Raw genomic sequence first — 19,676 nt, 5'->3', positions numbered from 1 at the left:
ATCCTTACCAGTCTCCCAGTCCAAGCCGCTGAAAAGCATCCCCATAGCATGATGCTGCCACCACCAAAAATCGATTTAATCTATTTTGAATTCAGGCTGTAATGCAACAAAATGTGGAATAAGGGTTGGTTCGAAATGTACAGAATGGGTTACTGGAGGGAAATGGGGGTGGGTCATGCTTTTTACATTTCAGTCAGGGGGATGGTTTAGTATTTTTGTAGTCTAGTCCAGGGGAGGGTCATGTAATTTGTAATTGATGAAATGTCTATATTTCTCTGTTTTAGAATTAGTTGCTTATTAGGCTATATATCGATGTGTGCCTGATGCCGCTCCTCATCTCTCATTCTCCGCTGGGCATGCAATATCAAGTGTGCCTATAGGCTATTAGCTTTGTCTCCATCAAATGATCTATAATTTATTTTAATAAAAACTATGTTTCATGATGAAGCTATCTATCAGACTTATTAACCTCACAATAAGCCAGATTCAAGTAACTTACTTAGGGTTTCCACCACTTCCGAATTCGCCAGACGAAGTTCAGTCCTCATTCATTTTCAATGGGAGCACGCAAAGCATTGAGCAGGGGATTGTGGGAAGGTGAGCAGCACTTTCATTATACTTGTGTCATGACAGTGATAATTTTTGCTCACTTCCTGTAAAATACATTGGCCTACATTCACATTAATGGGTAATTTGGGTGCGGGAAATTGTGGCTTTGCAAATCTATCTTTACCCACCATCAAGACCAACATCTTGTCACGGATTCTGCCGAGGCTGCCCTTCCTCCTTGCTCGGGCAGGCTTCGGCGTTCGTCGTCACCGGAGTACTAGCTGCTGCGGATCTATGTTCTATGTTTCTATGTTGTTGTCTAATTGTTTCACACCTGTTTCCCATCTTGTAATTACTCCGTCCCTATTTAACCCTGTGGCTCCCATTGTGCTCTGTGCGTGTTTGTTTCGTGTGTCGTTGGTGAGCGGGTTTGTTCCTCCCTGCGTGGAGGTTTACTTGTTTTTTTACGTGTTCAGTAAAGTAAAGTTTTCATTTAGTTCTGTGTCCTGCGCCTGACTTCGTCTACCGCATTACACTGACAATGTGACACATCTCCGCAATCCTCCTCCATACCATTGACCTTCTGATTTTGTCTCTGTATTCTAAAATCATTCATGGCAAATAAACGAGGTAGAATTACAATGCTCCCCACGCCACATTATTTTCCTTTTTGACATTTCTAAATAGCCTACAAATGGCCAGCTCCTTATTTTCATGAACAGGTCTGTACCTAGACTACAAGGGTTGGATTTTCACTAAACAATTTCATGTCAGAAAAATCATGTAGAAAATCTGGTTTATGATTAGCCTCATATACATTATCTACGTCTATCATTTTAAATTGAGAACATATAGCTCATCAATATACAAATGAGTTGTGAGTTTAGCTATTCTCTGCTTCAGATGTAGAATGACAAGGTGCACATTGATTGCACTTGCCCATTAGGCCGGTAATGCCATCATACTGTAGGCCTATGACTGCATTGGTGATGCATGCCATTATGATAAGCTGCTAAATGGGTTCACATGGCTGATATCCTGAGACAGAGTGACAATCAAATAAAACCGATTGGAGAGCTCACAACTGGACATGTTCATTTGAGAATACCACACAGAATCACAGACAAATTAGAGACAGATCCCCTTCACACCTTTTTATTGCAGAATTGTGATCTGTGATGAATGAACATTGACACTAGTTAATCTTGAATAATGTTTTTAAGTTAACAATTAAAACAAGTTTAAACACTTCACTTCAATTAATCAACATTTAATTAATCAAAATATAATTTCAAAATGTACAAATAATCTAACTTGTTTGTAAATGTTAGACATCTTAGTAAGTAGGCTATTATTACTAAAGCATAATTTTGGGTGAACAGAAAAGTCCATACCAGAGGTGGCCAACCTTGCTCCACACCCTGATCTACTGGGTGAGCAGACTTCTATTCCAGACCATCATTAATACACATTATTATCAACTCATTAGGTTTGATAAGTTGAATCAGGTGTGTTAGTGCTGGGCTGGAACAGAAAGCGGAACACCCAGCATACCCCCAGGAGAAGGATTGACCTGCTACAGTTGTAATACAACTCTAATGACTGCCTCGCCTGGTTCACCAACTACTTCTCAGATAATATGCCATTTAGCAGACGCTTTTATCCAAAGCGACTTACAGTCATGCGTGCATACATTTTTGCATATGGGTGGTCCCGGGGATCGAACCCACTACCTTGGCGTTACAAGCGCCGTGCTCTACCAGCTGAGCTACAGAGGACCACACAGATAGAGTTCAATGTGTCAAATCGGAGGGTCTGTTGTCTGGACCTCTGGCCGTCTCTATGGGGGTGCCACAGGGTTCAATTCTCGGGCCGATTCTATTCTCTGTGTATATCAATGATGTCGCTCTTGCTGCTGGTGACGCTCGGATCCACCTCTATGCGGACGACACCATTTTGTATACATCTGGCCCTTCATTGGACACTGTGTTAACAAACCTCCAAACGAGCTTCAACGCCATACAACACTCCTTCCGTAGCCTCCAACTGCTCTTAAACACTACTAAAACTAAATGCATGCTCTTCAACCGAACGCTGCTTGCACCCGCCCACCCGACTAGAATCACTACTCTCGGCGGGTCTGACCTAGAGTATGTGGACAACTACAAATACCTAGGTGTCTGGTTAGACTGTAAACTCTCCTTCCAGACTCACATTAAGCATCTCCAATCAAAAGTTAGATCTAGAATCGGCTTCCTATTTCACAAAAAAGCCTCCTTCACTCATGCTGCCAAACATGCCCTCGTAAAACTGACTATCCTACCGATCCTTGACTTCGGCGATGTCATTTACAAAATAGCCTCCAACACTCTACTCAGCAAATTGGATGTAGTCTATCACAGTGCCATCCGTTTTGTCACCAAAGCCCCATATACTACCCACCATTGTGACCTGTACGCTCTTGTTGGCTGGCCCTCACTACATATTCGTCGCCAAACCTACTGACTCCAGGTCATCTATAAATCACTGCTAGGCAAATCCCTGTCTTATCTTAGCTCACTGGTCACCATAGCAACACCCACCCGTAGTCTGCGCTCCAGCAGGTATATCTCACTGGTCATCCCCAAAGCCAACACCTCCTTTGGCCGCCATTCCTTCCAGTTCTCTGCTGCCAATGACTGGAACGAACTGCAAAAATCTCTGAAGCTGGAGACCCTTATCTCCCTCACTAACTTTAAGCATCAGTTGTCAGAGCAGCTTACCGATCACTGCACCTGTACACAGCCATTCTAAAATTAGCCCACCCAACTACCTCATCCCCATATTGTTATTTATTTTGCTAATTTGCACCCCCAGTATCTCTATTTGCACATCATCTTTTGCACATCTATCATTCCAGTGTTAATACGAAATTGTAACTATTTTGCACTATGGCCTATTTATTGCCTTACCTCCATAACTTACTACATTTGCACACACTGTATATATATTTTATATTGTGTTATTGACTTTATGTTTTGTTTACCCCATGTGTAACTCTGTGTTGTTGTTTTTATCGCACTGCTTTGCTTTATCTTGGCCAGGTCGCAGTTGTAAATGAGAACTTGTTCTCAACTGGCTTACCTGGTTAAATAAAGGTGAAATAAAAACAATAAAAAAATATGTTTGTAGCCTACATTGTGTGTGTGACTTTTAACTGTATTGTTGTATACAACATTTGTATATTTGCTATACAACATAAGTACACATACAACCCATGGCATACAAGGACGTGTAAGCAGCCTCTTGTGACATTCACTGGGACCTCTTCATCTGCAAACAGGCTTTTGCAGCACTCCATACCTGAGGACAGACATCACAAAGAAACAGGCATAATTTTATTACAATTATAAACTGGGTGGTTTGAGCCCTGAATGCTGATTGGCTAACAGCTGTGGTATATCAGACCTTATATCAGGCCATATACCACACCCCCTCCGGCCTTATTGCTTAATTTGACAGTCCTGACTATTATCATTCTGTCTGTCTTCATTTTCCTCTCTAGTGACTAAAACTGGAGAATATTTTCATAATGTCATCCCACAACCTGCCCTGTCTAACTAGTACACCTACTCCCTTTTCTGACAGCTGGAGCAGAAAATCCATTCACTTGCTTCCATTGCTGTTATATACAAATACATTTTAAGCATTCGTTTTTAATTTACAATGATAAATAGGCCTATATCAAGATAACAAGCTAATATAAAGTTAACTAGTTGATAATATTTAACTTAGCCATATATATAACAAGCAGCTCATTAGCCTACACACAGTGGCCTGCTGTAGCTAGCCAGCTAGCTAATAATACATTGTTTATTTTTATTTTATGTATTTACTTAGTAGGAAATTCGATAGGCCTAATTCATTTCAACTGTCTTCATTTTAATTTGACTTTACTAACAAGAGGACATTGTGTTGGAGCCGATTTCTTCCTATTTAAGAAATAAGAAGTAGACCTACCTGTTTGACAGACCAAATTAGGCTATTGGCTGCTATCCATAGATTTGTCTTCCAATTCCTCCTCCCACCATGCACTCTTTAAAAAGCTTACCTCCATGTCAGTGAACTGCTTGGTGTGTTAAATTAAAACCAGGACTCAAATTGAGGGGGTATGTGAGAATATGCCATAGGCCTACCTTTTGTTAAAGAAAATGACAAAAAGCATAGTCCTACCCCTGGGTAGTTTAAATGACTAAAATGTTTAAGATTTGAAAGAAAATAAAACGGATCTGATTATAGGAAAGGGATCTATAACGGCACTTCGGTCCGCGATGCTTTATGCTATTTTAAACTGTAAAATACCCGGGAAAGACGTGACTCCGATTCATATAAGGATATATTTGGTTTGTTTCTATGACATTGAGAGGCTGAGCTACAACCTTCTATAGCCGAGTTGACAAAAAAATGACTTTGCTTGGGAAGTAATCTAATTCTGTCACTATCATTTCTGTAATATAGAATATGTTTTAAACCCAGACAGCTTTTATGGAAACACTTGTGACCCACTGTGCACCGACATCAATTCAACGTCTATTTCACATGGGTTCAATGTATTTCATTGAAATGACGTGGAAACAACGTTGATTCAACCAGTGTGTGCCCAGTGGGAACCTTCTCTCGTTGGGTTAAGCCATGAAAGAAGAGTAGCAGCAGGTAAAGCTTACATTTTTCTGTGTAGGTAGGCCTACTCTGTCTTGGGTGGAAAAGAAGGCCATACTTTTGAAAGTACCATGCTTAGATTCATAAAGATGTCTCAGATTAAATGATTAGCAAACAGGGACAGTTCTGTTGCAAACAAGACACTGATTTGGCATTGGAGAAATAGGCATATGATAAGATGAACACAGAGGCCTATCTCTCTGTCCATTCTTAGTCTGTAATTTCGGTAATGTGTGTAGTAAAAAATATTATGCTAAGGTCTCCAGTCATATCAAAAGATGTAGAATTGCATGAAATGCGTTGATAAAAAGCAACTTTTTCTTACACCCGCAAATACGATGGTAGATTAATGTAATCCCTTCATTATCTTTCCACCCCTACTCTTGTCCATGGTGGTCTGCGAACCCATAACCTTATGGCCCGCAGCCCTGCCCGCTATCAACATTTCTACCTTGTCATGTACAGGACGAAGAACAGTTTCTAAAACTGCATATCTAAGGCTCTGGTCTTTCCTAGAATTAAGGGTAAACGGTAGGCATGTTCTCTGCTATCCACTTTATGTTTTTATTCTTATTTTGGGTATAGGGGAGGGTCAATTTTTTTTTCAAGCATTCAAGGAGGGTTTTGTTAAAATATATTTTGCTGAAGGGAGGGACATCCATTTTTATTTCAGGGAGGTCTGATTTTCTCCAGGTAATCCTTATTATAAATAACGTACACTCCCTAAGTCAATGAGTATGAATACTTTCTGAAGGCACTGTAACTATACGTATTTCGTCTAAGAATGAGGCGCGCTGCTCTAGATAGAAGGTCATTATGGACCATGTGTCAAAGTGTAGCCTGAAATCCAGTCTGTTTGTGCTAACATCACAAGGAGCCAGTCCTCTTTGGCATGACAAAGACTGGCAAGGAGTGGAATGTTAGCACAAACAAACTGGATTTCAGGTTATGTCAAATGGTCCTTGGTTTCAACTGCACTGTGGCTACATCACTTCCCTTTAGGGCAATGTATGGTCATTCCCAGTAATATGTGTTTATATTGTTTATGTGAGGTTCTGCTATCTTATTTATTGTGGCCTGTTTCTCAACGATTAGTGCTGCCTTTCAAGGGAAAGCCTCCTTTAAGCACTTATTACTGCACTAGTGTTTAATATTATTCATACTTTTAAATCATCCAGTGTCAAATTTTAAAATTATGTTTTATAACAGCACCAATAGCAAAACAAATGCCAATGTTTAATGTTAGCACTGCCTTATTATATGAGATGCCATCAGCCAAAACTTCAGTACTTCCTGGGGTGATACTGGGCACTTGTTGATGGTTTGGAATGAAATGGTCTTCATTGTGTACATAGTTACATTATGGTGACAAATGTTTTGTTGTTGAAGAAATACCAATGTGGTAATGTTTCTGTATCACTGCATAGGAAACTTAGAGAAGTTTGTTATGTTTGTATGTTACAACAAAAAACACACCTGTACATAATTGTTTATTTTATTTTATTTCTTTATAAGAAAATAACAATTGTACACTACCGGTCAAAAGTTTTAGAACACCTACTTATTCACGGGTTTTTCTTTATTTTTACTATTTTCTACATTGTAGAATAATAGTGAAGACATCAAAACTATGAAATAACATACAGTGGGGAAAAAAAGTATTTAGTCAGCCACCAATTGTGCAAGTTCTCCCACTTAAAAAGATGAGAGAGGCCTGTAATTTTCATCAAAGGTACACGTCAACTATGACAGACAAAATGAGGAAAGAAAATCCAGAAAATCACATTGTAGGATTTTTAATGAATTTATTTGCAAATTATGGTGGAAAATAAGTATTTGGTCAATAACAAAAGTTTCTCAATACTTTGTTATATACCCTTTGTTGGCAATGACACAGGTCAAACGTTTTCTGTAAGTCTTCACAAGGTTTTCACACACTGTTGCTGGTATTTTGGCCCATTCCTCCATGCAGATCTTCTCTAGAGCAGTGATGTTTTGGGGCTGTCGCTGGGCAACACGGACTTTCAACTCCCTCCAAAGATTTTCTATGGGGTTGAGATCTGGAGACTGGCTAGGCCACTCCAGGACCTTGAAATGCTTCTTACGAAGCCACTCCTTCGTTGCCCGGGCGGTGTGTTTGGGATCATTGTCATGCTGAAAGACCCAGCTACGTTTCATCTTCAATGCCCTTGCTGATGGAAGGAGGTTTTCACTCAAAATCTCACGATACATGGCCCCATTCATTCTTTCCTTTACACGGATCAGTCGTCCTGGTCCCTTTGCAGAAAAACAGCCCCAAAGCATGATGTTTCCACCCCCATGCTTCACAGTAGGTATGGTGTTCTTTGGATGCAACTCAGCATTCTTTGTCCTCCAAACACGACGAGTTGAGTTTTTACCAAAAAGTTATATTTTGGTTTCATCTGACCATATGACAATCTCCCAATCCTCTTCTGGATCATCCAAATGCACTCTAGCAAACTTCAGACGGGCCTGGACATGTACTGGCTTAAGCAGGGGGACACGTCTTGCACTGCAGGATTTGAGTCCCTGGCGGCGTAGTGTGTTACTGATGGTAGGCTTTGTTACTTTGGTCCCAGCTCTCTGCAGGTCATTCACTAGGTCCCCCCGTGTGGTTCTGGGATTTTTGCTCACCGTTCTTGTGATCATTTTGACCCCACGGGGTGAGATCTTGCGTGGAGCCCCAGATCGAGGGAGATTATCAGTGGTCTTGTATATCTTCCACTGCCTAATAATTGCTCCCACAGTTGATTTCTTCAAACCAAGCTGCTTACCTATTGCAGATTCAGTCTTCCCAGCCTGGTGCAGGTCTACAATTTTGTTTCTGGTGTCCTTTGACAGCTCTTTGGTCTTGGCCATAGTGGAGTTTGGAGTGTGACTGTTTGAGGTTGTGGACAGGTGTCTTTTATACTGATAACAAGTTCAAACAGGTGCCATTAATACAGGTAACGAGTGGAGGACAGAGGAGCCTCTTAAAGAAGAAGTTACAGGTCTGTGAGAGCCAGACATCTTGCTTGTTTGTAGGTGACCAAATACTTATTTTCCACCATAATTTGCAAATAAATTCAATAAAAATCCTACAATGTGATTTTCAGGATTTTTTTCCTCATTTTGTCTGTCATAGTTGACGTGTACCTATGATGAAAATTACAGGCCTCTCTCATCTTTTTAAGTTTGAGAACTTGCACAATTGGTGGCTGACTAAATACTTTTTTTCCCCACTGTATATGGAATCATGTAGTAACCAAAAAAGTGTTAAACAAATCAAAATATATTTTATATTTGAGATTCTTCAAATAGCCACCCTTTGCCTTCATGACAGCTTGCACACTATTGGCATTCTCTCAACCAGCTTCATGAGGTAGTCACCTGGAATGCATTTCAATTAACAGGTGTACCTTCTTAAAAGTTAATTTGTGGAATTTCTTTCCTTCCTAATATGTTTGAGCCAATCTGTTGTATTGTGACAAGGTAGGGGGGGAAGACAGAAGATAGCCCTATTTGGTACAAGACCAAGTCCATATTATGGCAAGAACAGCTCAAATAAGCAAAGAGAAATGACAGTCCATCATTACTTTAAGACATGAAGGTCAGTCAATACGGAAAATTTCAAGAACTTTGAAAGTTTCTTCAAGTGCAGTCACAAAAGCCATCAAGCGCTATGATGAAACTGGCTCTCATGAGGACCGCCACAGGAATGGAAGACCCAGTGTTACCTCTGCTGTGGAGGATAAGTTAATCAGAGTTACCAGCCTCAGAAATTGCAGCCCAAATAAATGCTTCACAGAGTTCAAGTAACAGACACATCTCAACATCAACTGTTCAGAGGAGACTGTGTGAATCAGGCCTTCATGGTCGATTTGCTGCAAAGAAACCACTACTAAAGGACACCAATAATAAGAAGAGACCTGCTTGGGCCAAGAAACACGAGCAATGGACATTAGACCGGTGGAAATGTGTCTTTTGGTCTGGAGTCCATATTTCAGATTTTTGGTTCCAAACGCTGTGTCTTTGTGAGACGCGGTGTTGATAAAGGGATGATCTCCGCATGTGTATTTCCCACCGTAAAGCATGGAGGAGGAGGTGTTATGGTGTGGGGGTGCTTTGCTGGTGACAATGTCTGTGATTTATTTAGAATTCAAGGCACACTTAACCAGCATGGCTACCACAGCATTCTGCAGCGATACGCCATCCCATCTGGTTTGGGCTTAGTGGGACTATCATTTGTTTTTCAACAGGACAATGACCCAACACACCTCCAGGCTGTGTAAGGGCTATTTTACCAAGAAGGAGAGTGATGGAGTGCTGCATCAGATGACCTGGCCTCCACAATCCCCCGACCTCAACCAAATTGAGATGGTTAGGGATGAGTCGGACCGCAGAGTGAAGGAAAAGCAGCCAACAAGTGCTCAGCATATGTGGGAACTCCTTCAAGACTGTTGGAAAAGCATTCCTCATGAAGCTGGTTGAGAGAATGCCAAGAGTGTGCAAAGCTGTCATCAAGGCAAAGGGTGGCTATTTGAAGAATCTCAAATATAAAATATATTTTTGATTTGTTTAACACTTTTTTGGTTACTACATGATTCCATTTGTGTTATTTCATAGTTTTGTACAATGTAAAAAAATTTAAAAATAAAGAAAAACCCTTGAATGAGTAGGTGTTCTAAAACTTTTGACCGGTAGTGTACAGTAAAAATGATTAATAAATCAATAATAAATTATATGCAATGCAATTGTCGGTTATCACGGGTTAAAGGGATAGTTCAGGATTGTGGCAATGAGGCCAGAAGCCTCTCAGGCGGCCTTTGTTTATTTCTTTGTGTTAGTTAACCTCTTTAGTTGGCATGCCTTTTGTAGTTTGGTTTTTGTACATATTTATTTTGTCACCATGAACATATTAATAATCTGCTTGGAGTGGCCAACCATGGGAGTCATGACTGAGCTGGACCTAAGGTAAGGTGGCTGTACATTCAACACTTGGTCGCATATGCTTACTTCTCACATTTATGCACACATCAAATCAGATTACAGACTATGTAGCTAGGCCTAAGACCCCTAGATATAACGAGTGCAGCAAAATCAGTAGGCTAGTTATTGGTTTCGTAACAATACCTGAAAAGCGTAGACGGATATGCACAGTGAAATGATTTAAGTCATCCTTATCCCGCCCTCTAAAATCATTGACATGTGGCACCATCTGCATATGGCATCAATGTGTCATAAAATAAATAAATAGTCAACTCAAATTATTGGCACCCTTGATAAAGATTAGCAAAAAAGTACAGTATAAAATAAATAATACAAATACTGAGCTATATTGAATGCTTAAACATGTAAGATAATACAATTTTCAACAATTGCTCAGAGAAATAGTTTTTATTTAACAAGAAATACAAAAAAAATCTAAAAAAGATTGGTGTCAAAATTTGTGTCGCCCCTAAAGATTCTAATAAATTAAATCAAACAAAATTAAATCTGCATTAACATTCTACTTTTTTAAGTTAATCTCAGTTTACCGAACTGTATTGTGGCCTTCCTTCGCTTCCTGTTTCACTGGGATATAAAAATGAGGTAACACGCATGTAAAAACCATTGGTCATCCATGGGGAAAGAGTCCTTACCAAACGGGTCCTTGGGACGTCCAACTCTGATGTCACCCCATTGACGTTGAAATTGAAAATAGTTAAGGTTAAGGTTAAGGGAAGGGATGTCCCAAGGATCCCGGATAGCACTAACCATGGGGAAAGTTAAAGAACTCACAAACAAAAAGAGACGAATGGTTGTTTACCTTCATAAATCCCAAAATGGCATTGGGTACAAACAAATAAAATAAATGAATATACCTTTTACCACTATTTAGGTGCAATAATCAAGAAGTTTAAAATCACGAAGTGGTAAACTTACTGGAAAAGGACGGATGTGTATCTTGTCCCCACGCACAGTGAGGAAGATGGTTCAGGAGGCAAAGGAAAATCCAAGGGCCACAGTTTGAAAATTACAAAACTGGGTATCATCTTGGGGTCACCAAGTCTTCAAATCTACAATTAGACGCCAATAGGCTCTTTGGAAGGGTTACCCAACAAATGTAAACCCCTGGAGTCTGCTAAATGGCAATGGCACTTGGATTGGAAGTGGGTGCTATGGTCAGATGAGATGAAAATAGAAGTCTTTGGCCACGCAAACCAGTGGTGGATTTGCGTCGAAAGATGGATGCATTTGCAGAAAATAACCTCATACCTGCTGTACAATATGGTGGTGAATCTTTGATGTTATGGGGCTGTTTTGCTTCCACTGATTCTGGAGCCCTTGCTAAGGTCAACGGCATCATGAACTCTGCCAAGTACCAGGACATTTTAGCCAAAAACCTGGTTTCTTCTGCCAGGAGGCTGAAACTTGGCCGCAAGTGGATCTTCCAGCAAGACAATGACCCCAAGCACACATCAAAATCCAAATAAATTGTTAATTGACAACAAAATCAACATTTTGCAATGGCCATCTTAGTCTCCGGACATGAACCACATTGAAAAACTGTGGTTTGAAGAGGGCAGTCTATAAGTGCAGACCAAAGGATATCAAGGATCTGGAAAGATTCTGTATTGAGGAATGGTCTAAGCTCCCTCCCAATTGCCTCCCAAGTGCCACAGCGGTCTATGGCACTGCATCGCAGTGCTTGAGGTGTCACTACAGACCCGGGTTTGATAACAGGCTGTGTCGCGACCAGGAGACCCATGAGGTGGAGCACAATTGGCCCAGCGTCGTCCGGGTTAGGGAGGGTTTGGCTGGCCGGGATGTCCTTGTCCCATCGCGCTCTAGCGACTCCTTGTGGCGGGTTAAGCGAGCAGTGTGTCAAGAAGCAGTGCGGCTTGGCAGGTTCATGTTTCGAAGGATGCATGGCTCTCGACCTTCGCCTTTCCCAAGTCTGTACGGGAGTTGCAGCGATGGGACAAGACTGTAACTACCAATTGGATGTCACGAAATTGGGGAGAAAAAGGGGTAAAAAGTTAATAATAAAAAAAAAGATCCCTCCCAATGTGGTCTCCAATCTCATTTAACATTATAGAAATAGGCTCAGTGCCGTTATCCTAGAAAAAGGAGGGTGCACAAAGTATTGAAAACAGAGGTGCAAATAATTTTGTCACCCATCTTTTTTGAGCGAAAAATATATAACTTGTTAAATAAAATCTTTCTCTGAGGAATTGTATAATTGTATAATTTCCCTTTTTTTTTTGCATATAATATAGCTAGCTCAGTATTTGTATTATTTATTTTTATAAATACAGTGCCTTGCAAAAGTATTCATCCCCTTTGGCGTTTTTCCTATTTTGTTGCATTACAACCTGTAATTTAAATGGATTTTTATCTGGATTTCATGTAATGGACATACACAAAATAGTCCAAATTGGTGAAGTGAAATGAAAAAAAGAACTTGTTTCAAAAAATTCGAAAGAATAAATAACGGAAAAGTGGTGCGTGCGTATATATTCACCCCCTTTGCTATGAAGCCCCTAAATAAGATCTGGTGCAACCAATTAACTTCAGAAGTCACATAATTAGTTAAATAAAGTCCACCTGTGTACAATCTAAGTGTCACATGATCTCAGTATATATACACACCTGTTCTGAAAGGCCCCAGAGTCTGCAACACCACTAAGCAAGGGGCACCACCATGCAAGCGGCACCATGAATACCAAGGAGCTCTCCAAACAGGTCAGGGACAAAGTCGCGGAGAAATACAGATCAGGGTTGGGTTATAAAAAAATATCAGAAACTTTTAACATCCCACGGAGCACCATTAAATCCATTATTACAAAATGGAAAGAATATGGCACCACAACAAACCTGCCAAGAGAGGGCCGCCCACCAAAACTCACAGACCAGGCAAGGAGGGCATTAATCAGAGAGGCAACAAAGAGACTAACCCTGAAGGAGCTGCAAAGCTCCAGAGCGGAGATTGGAGTATCTGTCCATAGGACCACTTTAAGCCGTACACTCCACAGAGCTGGGCTTTACGGAAGAGTGGCCAGAAAAAAGCCATTGCTTAAAGAAAAAAATAAGCAAACACATTTGGTGTTCGCCAAAAGGCATGTGGGAGACTCCCCAAACATATGAAAGGTGGTACTCAGGTCAGATGAGACAACAATTGAGCTTTTTGGCCATCAAGGAAAACACTATGTCTGGCGCAAACCCAACACCTCTCATCACCCCAAGAACACCATCCCTGCAGTGAAGCATGGTGGTGGCAGCATCATGCTGTGGGGATGTTTTCATCGGCAGGGACTAGGAAACTGGTCAGAATTGAAAGAATGATAGATGGCGCTAAATACAGGGAAATTCTTGAGGGAAACCTGTTTCAGTCTTCTAGAGATTTGAGACTGGGACGGAGGTTCACCTTCCTGCAGGACAATGACCCTAAGCATACTGCTAAAGCAACACTTGAGTGGTTTAAGGGTAAACATTTAAATGTCTTGGAATGGCCTAGTCAAAGCTCAGACCTCAATCCAATTGAGAATCTGTGGTATGACTTAAAGATTGCTGTACACCAGCGGAACCCATCCAATTTGAAGGAGTTGGAGCAGATTTGCCTTGAAGAATGGGCAAAAATCCCAGTGGCTAGATGTGCCAAGCTAATAGAGACATACCCCAAGAGACATACCCCAGCTGTAATTTCTGCAAAAGGTGGTTCTACAAAGTATTGACTTTGGGGGAGTGAATAGTTATGCACGCTCAAGTTTTCTGTTTAGTCTTATTTCTTGTTTGTTTCAGAATATATATTTTTTGCATCTTCAAAGTGGTAGGCATGTTGTGTAAATGAAATCATACAAACCCCCCCCCAAAAACCCTGTGTATATTATTTTTAAAAGAATATTTTTTAAATAATTTGCATACATGGAGGGATCGAGAAATCTGGTCACAATTTTTTTATTTTTAACCTTTATTTAACTAGGCAAGTCAGTTAAGAACAAATTCTTATTTACAATGACGGCCTACACCGGCCAAACCCATACGACACTGGGCCGGGTTGTGCGCCGCCCTATGGGACTCCCAATCACGGCCGGTTGTGATACAGGAGGGCTTCTTAAAGAAAAACTAACAGGTCTGTGAGAGCCGGAATTCTTACTGGTTTGTAGGTGATCAAATACTTATGTCATGCAATAAAATGCAAATTAATTAGTTAAAAATCATACAATGTGATTTTCTGGATTTTTTGTTTAGATTCCGCCTCTCACAGTTGAAGTGTACCTATCATAAAAATTACAGATCTCTACATGCTTTGTAAGTAGGAAAACCTGCAAAATCAGCAGTGTATCAAATACTTGTTCTCCCCACTGTATATGGGTACAGTATGTGGTAGTCCATGCGTGTGCCTCTGCCTCGCTCGGTACTCAACTCCTCTGCTTGGGTCCATGGTGATCTTGAATGGTCTTGATCTGGTGTGGACAGTAAGTCACTACTAGTAGAATAAAGGAGCCGCAAGTAGTCGCGAGATGGATGGGTGGTTCTTCACTCCCTCAACAAACTCCTCCAGAGACACTTTACCTGAAGAACACAAGAATTACAAAGACCGTTAGAGGCAGTTGGTGACAGTTGTTGGTAATTGGTGGACAGACAGACAGTAGGATGGAAACAGGGAGGTAGTGGATAAGGGCTGATGGAGGATTGGGCTGAATTCAGTTTTTAAATCAGTTAAAAAAGTGAATTGAAATAGATTAATTGATTTAAGCCAGAGACTGAAGACAGGGAAGTATGGGTGGTAGCTAGGTGCTCACCATCACAGTTTGTGTCCATCTTTCTGAAGATCATGTTTGTTGATTTCTCAGGTGTGGACTCATCCTTTGGCATCTTCATCACAGAGGAACCGATCTTGTAGATTGCCTGGAGACAGAGATAGAGAGAGGGGGTATGAGAAACCAATATCCACATTATCTTTTATAACCTATTGATATCAGTGATGTAGTAGTAAGAAAAATAATTGGGTAAACACAACGCTCTCTGGGCAGCTCTGTCTGATTACACTCAGTCCTCTTTTTCTAGGAGAAATGCCCAGTCCAATACAGCGTCCCTCTGAGTTAGTGAGAGGATAGGAGTCACTGTATACCTCTGTCTGTCTCTCACTCATAGTTGACTTTATAGGACTAATGGATATTACGTGATAGTAGTCATTGTTAGTAGATAGTAGATTACGCGACAGTAGTTTTAGTAGTTAGTAGATTACGTGATAGTAAGTGACATTAATTGATATTGAGTGACTATGCCTACTGATGACAGAGGCATCGAACAACACTGCTGTGGCCCGTTCACCAGCTTCCCAAACCAGTCTCAGAGACACCAATTACTGCAGGTCTGTGTGCTGCTGTTGTAATGTAAACATCTACAAGTTGTTAAAGTGCTTTAGTCAGCATGGAGCAGTGGAGCAGCCGGCCGTTTCCAACTGCTGGTGACCGCCTGTCTCCCTGTGGGACTGAAGCAGCAGCAACAGGGAACGCTATGTGGGTGCTGCCCAAATGACACACTATTCCCTTTATAGTGCACTAGTTTTGACCAGGACCCAAAGTAGTGCACTATATAGGGAATAGGGTGCCATTTGGGATACACTCTGACAGCAAGGGGAAACTGTGAGATAAGGCAGCCATTATGGTGCTCAGCTAGAGGAAACTGTGGGACCAGGCAGCGTTTATGGTCCTCAGCTCACTAAAAGGCTGATGGGTGATTTATTTAAGGGCCAGATGACTTTGACCCTCCAGTTTATAAGCTTCCTGTATTAACTAACAGCTGTGTGAGAGACAGTGGGATTCATAGCTCATTTGAATACACACAAGAATAGACAGACATAAAGAGACAAAAAGACAGCGAGACAGAGACAGATAAACACACCTGCACAACCTCCAATATCTCTGCCTTGCTGATGTATCCATTCCTGTCCAGGTTGTACATGCTGAAGGCCCACTTGAGCTGCTGGTCCAGCTGCCCGCGAGACGTTGACGCTCAGTCAGAGCGATGATGAACTCCCTGAAGTCTATGGTCCCATGCCTGTTGGTGTCTAAGGTGTGGAAGACGTACTCCAAGAAACTTGGAGGTGTCTCCGTAGGGGAATAAAGTTCCGTAGATCTTCTTGAACTCATCCATGGAGATGGCTCTGCTGGGGCAGCCCCACAGGAAGCCATTATACCACTCCTGGATTTCATGCTTGGTGAAGTTTGTGGTCTCCAGCAGGTCCTGCATCATCTCTGGGCCACCAAGTTTGCTGTTCTGTTTCCTCATTTTAGATGTTTTAGTGGTTTTAGCTGTGGAGCGAGAAAAAATTGAGAATGATTAGTTGTAAATTCAGCTTCTCAACTGAGCTTGTTCAATGGGTCAGAGAGAAAGTGACAGACATAAGGAGAGGGAGAAGCAGTAATAGACAAAGATGGAGGGAGACCGAGACCAACGTAGAGAGAGGTGGGAAGGTGAGTTATAAGTCAGTGGTAAGCTGTCTGAGTATGCAGTCAGGCACAGCTTGGCTTCACAAAGCTCACCCTGATGAGTCACTCTCCTCTATAAGACAATGCAAGTGGTGCTACATTGACCCACCACAATGAATAACCATCAGTGACCAGCTGATCTGACCATGTAGAGTTGAGCAGTTGTATAGGTGTGTAAGGAAAGTGTGGTTGTACAGGTATATGTGTAAGGAAAGTGGTGGTTTGATTAACTTGGGCTACCAGGAATCTCATAGTACGATAAGAAAGAGTATCCCATTGGTCTTATGTGTTACAGGAAGTAGTGTTGGTTTTTCCCAAAAAGTGTGTTCTGTCCAAGGCAGCAGCTACTCTTCTTGGATCCAGCTAAAATTAAGGCAGTAATATACATTATAATCCAAATTTTAAACATTAAAATACATTTTACAACAAAATGTACAACACATTAAGTGTGTGCCCTCCGGCCACTACAACACACATTCCAGGTGTACATGTGTGTATAGTGTGTATGTTATGTGTGTTTATATGTGTGTGTTTGTACCTGTGTGAGTGACTCTTCACAGTCCTCGCTGTTCCATAAGGTGTATTTTTCTGTTTTTTTAAATCTGATTTTACTGCTTGCGTGAGTTACTTGATGTGGAATAGAGTTCCATGTAGCCATGGCTCTATGTAGTACTGTGCGCCTCCCATTGTCTGTTCTGGACTTGGGGACTGTGAAGAGACCTCTGGTGGCATGTATTGTGGGGTAGGGTATGGATGGGTGTCCGAGCGGTGCGCTAATAGTTTAAAACAGACACCTCGGTGCATTCAACATGTCAATACTTCTTACAAAAACAAGTAGTGATGAAGTCAATCTCTCCTCTACTTTAAGCCATGAGAGATTGACATGCATATTATTAATGTTAGCTGTATGTGTACATTTCAGAGCCAGCCATGATGCCCTGTTCTGGGCCAGTTGTAATTTCCCTAAGTCCCTCTTTGTGCCTTGTTATTGTCATTAAGAAGGCAGAACTTTATTATGGACAGACCTCTCCCCATTTTAGCTACTGTTGCATCAATATGTTTTGACCATAACAGTTTACGATCCAGGGTTACTCCAAGCAGTTTAGTCTCCTCAACTTGCTCAATTTCCACATTATACATTACAAGATTTAGGGTTTACTGAATGATTTGTCCCAAATACAATGCTTTTAGTTTTTGAAATATTTAGGACTAATTTATTTCTTGCCACCCATTCTGAAACTGACTGTGGCTTATTGTTAAGTGTTGCAGTGATTTCACTCGCTGTAGTAGCTTATGTGTATAGTGTTGTGTCATCCGCATACATAGACACACAGGCTTTACGCAGAGCCAGTGGCAGGTCATTAGTTAAGATTGAAAAAAGTAAGGGGCCTAGACAGCTGCCCTGGGAAATGCCTGATTCTACCTGGATTATGTTGGAGAGGCTACCATTAAAGAAAACACTCTGTGTTCTGTTAGACATGTAACTCTCAATCCACAATATAGCAGGGGGTGTAAAGCCATAACAAACAGTAAATGTTTTTCCAGCAGCATACTACAGTATAATCGATCATGTCAAAACCTGCACTGAAGTCTAACAAAACAGCTCCCAATCTTTTTATTATCAATTTCTCTCAGCCAATCATCCGTCATTTGTGTTAGTGCCGTGCATGTTGAATGCCCTTCCCTATAAGCATGCTGAAAGTCTGTTGTTCATTTGTTTACTGTAAAATAGCATTGTATCTGGTCAAACACAATTTTTTCCAAAAGTTTACTAAGGGTTGGTAACAGGCTGATTGGTCAGCTATTTGAGCCAGTAAAGGGTGCTTTACTATTCTTGGGTAACGGAATGACTGTAGCGGAATGCTGTATCTCATCAAATTATCCTATGGACATTTGCACTTAATGAATACGTTTTTATCTAAGGCTGTCTGTAGGTTACTGGTAGTTTCCTTAGCGCTGCAATTTTCCTCCTTAACTGTGACTGAATTTCTGCATTGAGAGTAGCATTGGCCTGATGTGTCCCAGCGGATGAAACATGTCCCTTACTTTGATCCTGCAGTACACAAATATCCTCTAGTACACTAAACTTTGTAATAATATAATAATAATAATAATAATAATATAATAATATCAATTTGTCTTGGCCATTTTGTAAAAATCCAGAAAATCACATTGTATGATTTTTAAGTAATTAATTTGCATTTTATTGCATGACATAAGTATTTGATCACCTACTAACCAGTAAGAATTCCGGCTCTCACAGACCTGTTAGTTTTTCTTTAAGAAGCCCTCCTGTTCTCCACTCATTACCTGTATTAACTGCACCTGTTTGAACTCGTTACCTGTATAAAAGACACCTGTTCACACACTCAATCAATCAGACTCCAACCTCTCCACAATGGCCAAGACCAGAGAGCTGTGTAAGGACATCAGGGATAAAATTGTAGACCTGCACATGGCTGGGATGGGCTACAGGACAATAGGCAAGCAGCTTGGTGAGAAGGCAACAACTGTTGGCGCAATTATTAGAAAATGGAAGAAGTTCAAGATGACGGTCAATCACTCTCGGTCTGGGGCTCCATGCAAGATCTCACCTCGTGGGGCATCAATGATCATGAGGAAGGTGAGGGATCAGCCCAGAACTACACGGCAGGACCTGGTCAATGACCTGAAGAGAGCTGGGACCACAGTCTCAAAGAAAACCATTAGTAACACACTACGCCGTCATGGATTAAAATCCTGCAGCGCACGCAAGGTCCCTTTGCTTAAGCCAGCGCATGTCCAGGCCCGTCTGAAGTTTGCCAATGACCATCTGGATGATCCAGAGGAGGAATGGGAGAAGGTCATGTGGTCTGATGAGACAAAAATAGAGCTTTTTGGTCTAAACTCCACTCGCCGTGTTTGGAGGAAGAAGAAGGATGAGTACAACCCCAAGAACACCATCCCAAC

At 41.2% G+C, this 19,676-nt stretch overlaps 1 pseudogene across 1 annotated transcript; it reads right to left on the bottom strand.

Moving 5' to 3' along the window:
- Positions 1–14,719: 14,719 nt before the first annotated feature.
- LOC311145077 (neurocalcin-delta B-like) lies at positions 14,720–16,527 on the bottom strand (annotated as a pseudogene). Its single transcript has 3 exons — positions 16,141–16,527; positions 15,036–15,141; positions 14,720–14,805 (listed from the first exon to the last, which is right to left on the bottom strand). The product of its transcript is annotated as a neurocalcin-delta B-like (transcript).
- Between the last annotated feature and the right edge of the window lie 3,149 nt (positions 16,528–19,676).

The sequence above is a fragment of the Coregonus lavaretus genome, assembly GCF_964263955.1.
Source record: "Coregonus lavaretus genome assembly, chromosome: 17".
Classification (NCBI taxonomy): Eukaryota; Metazoa; Chordata; class Actinopteri; order Salmoniformes; family Salmonidae; genus Coregonus; species Coregonus lavaretus.
Note: the sequence above shows the minus strand (reverse complement) of the source record. Positions and strands in the feature narration are given on the sequence as shown.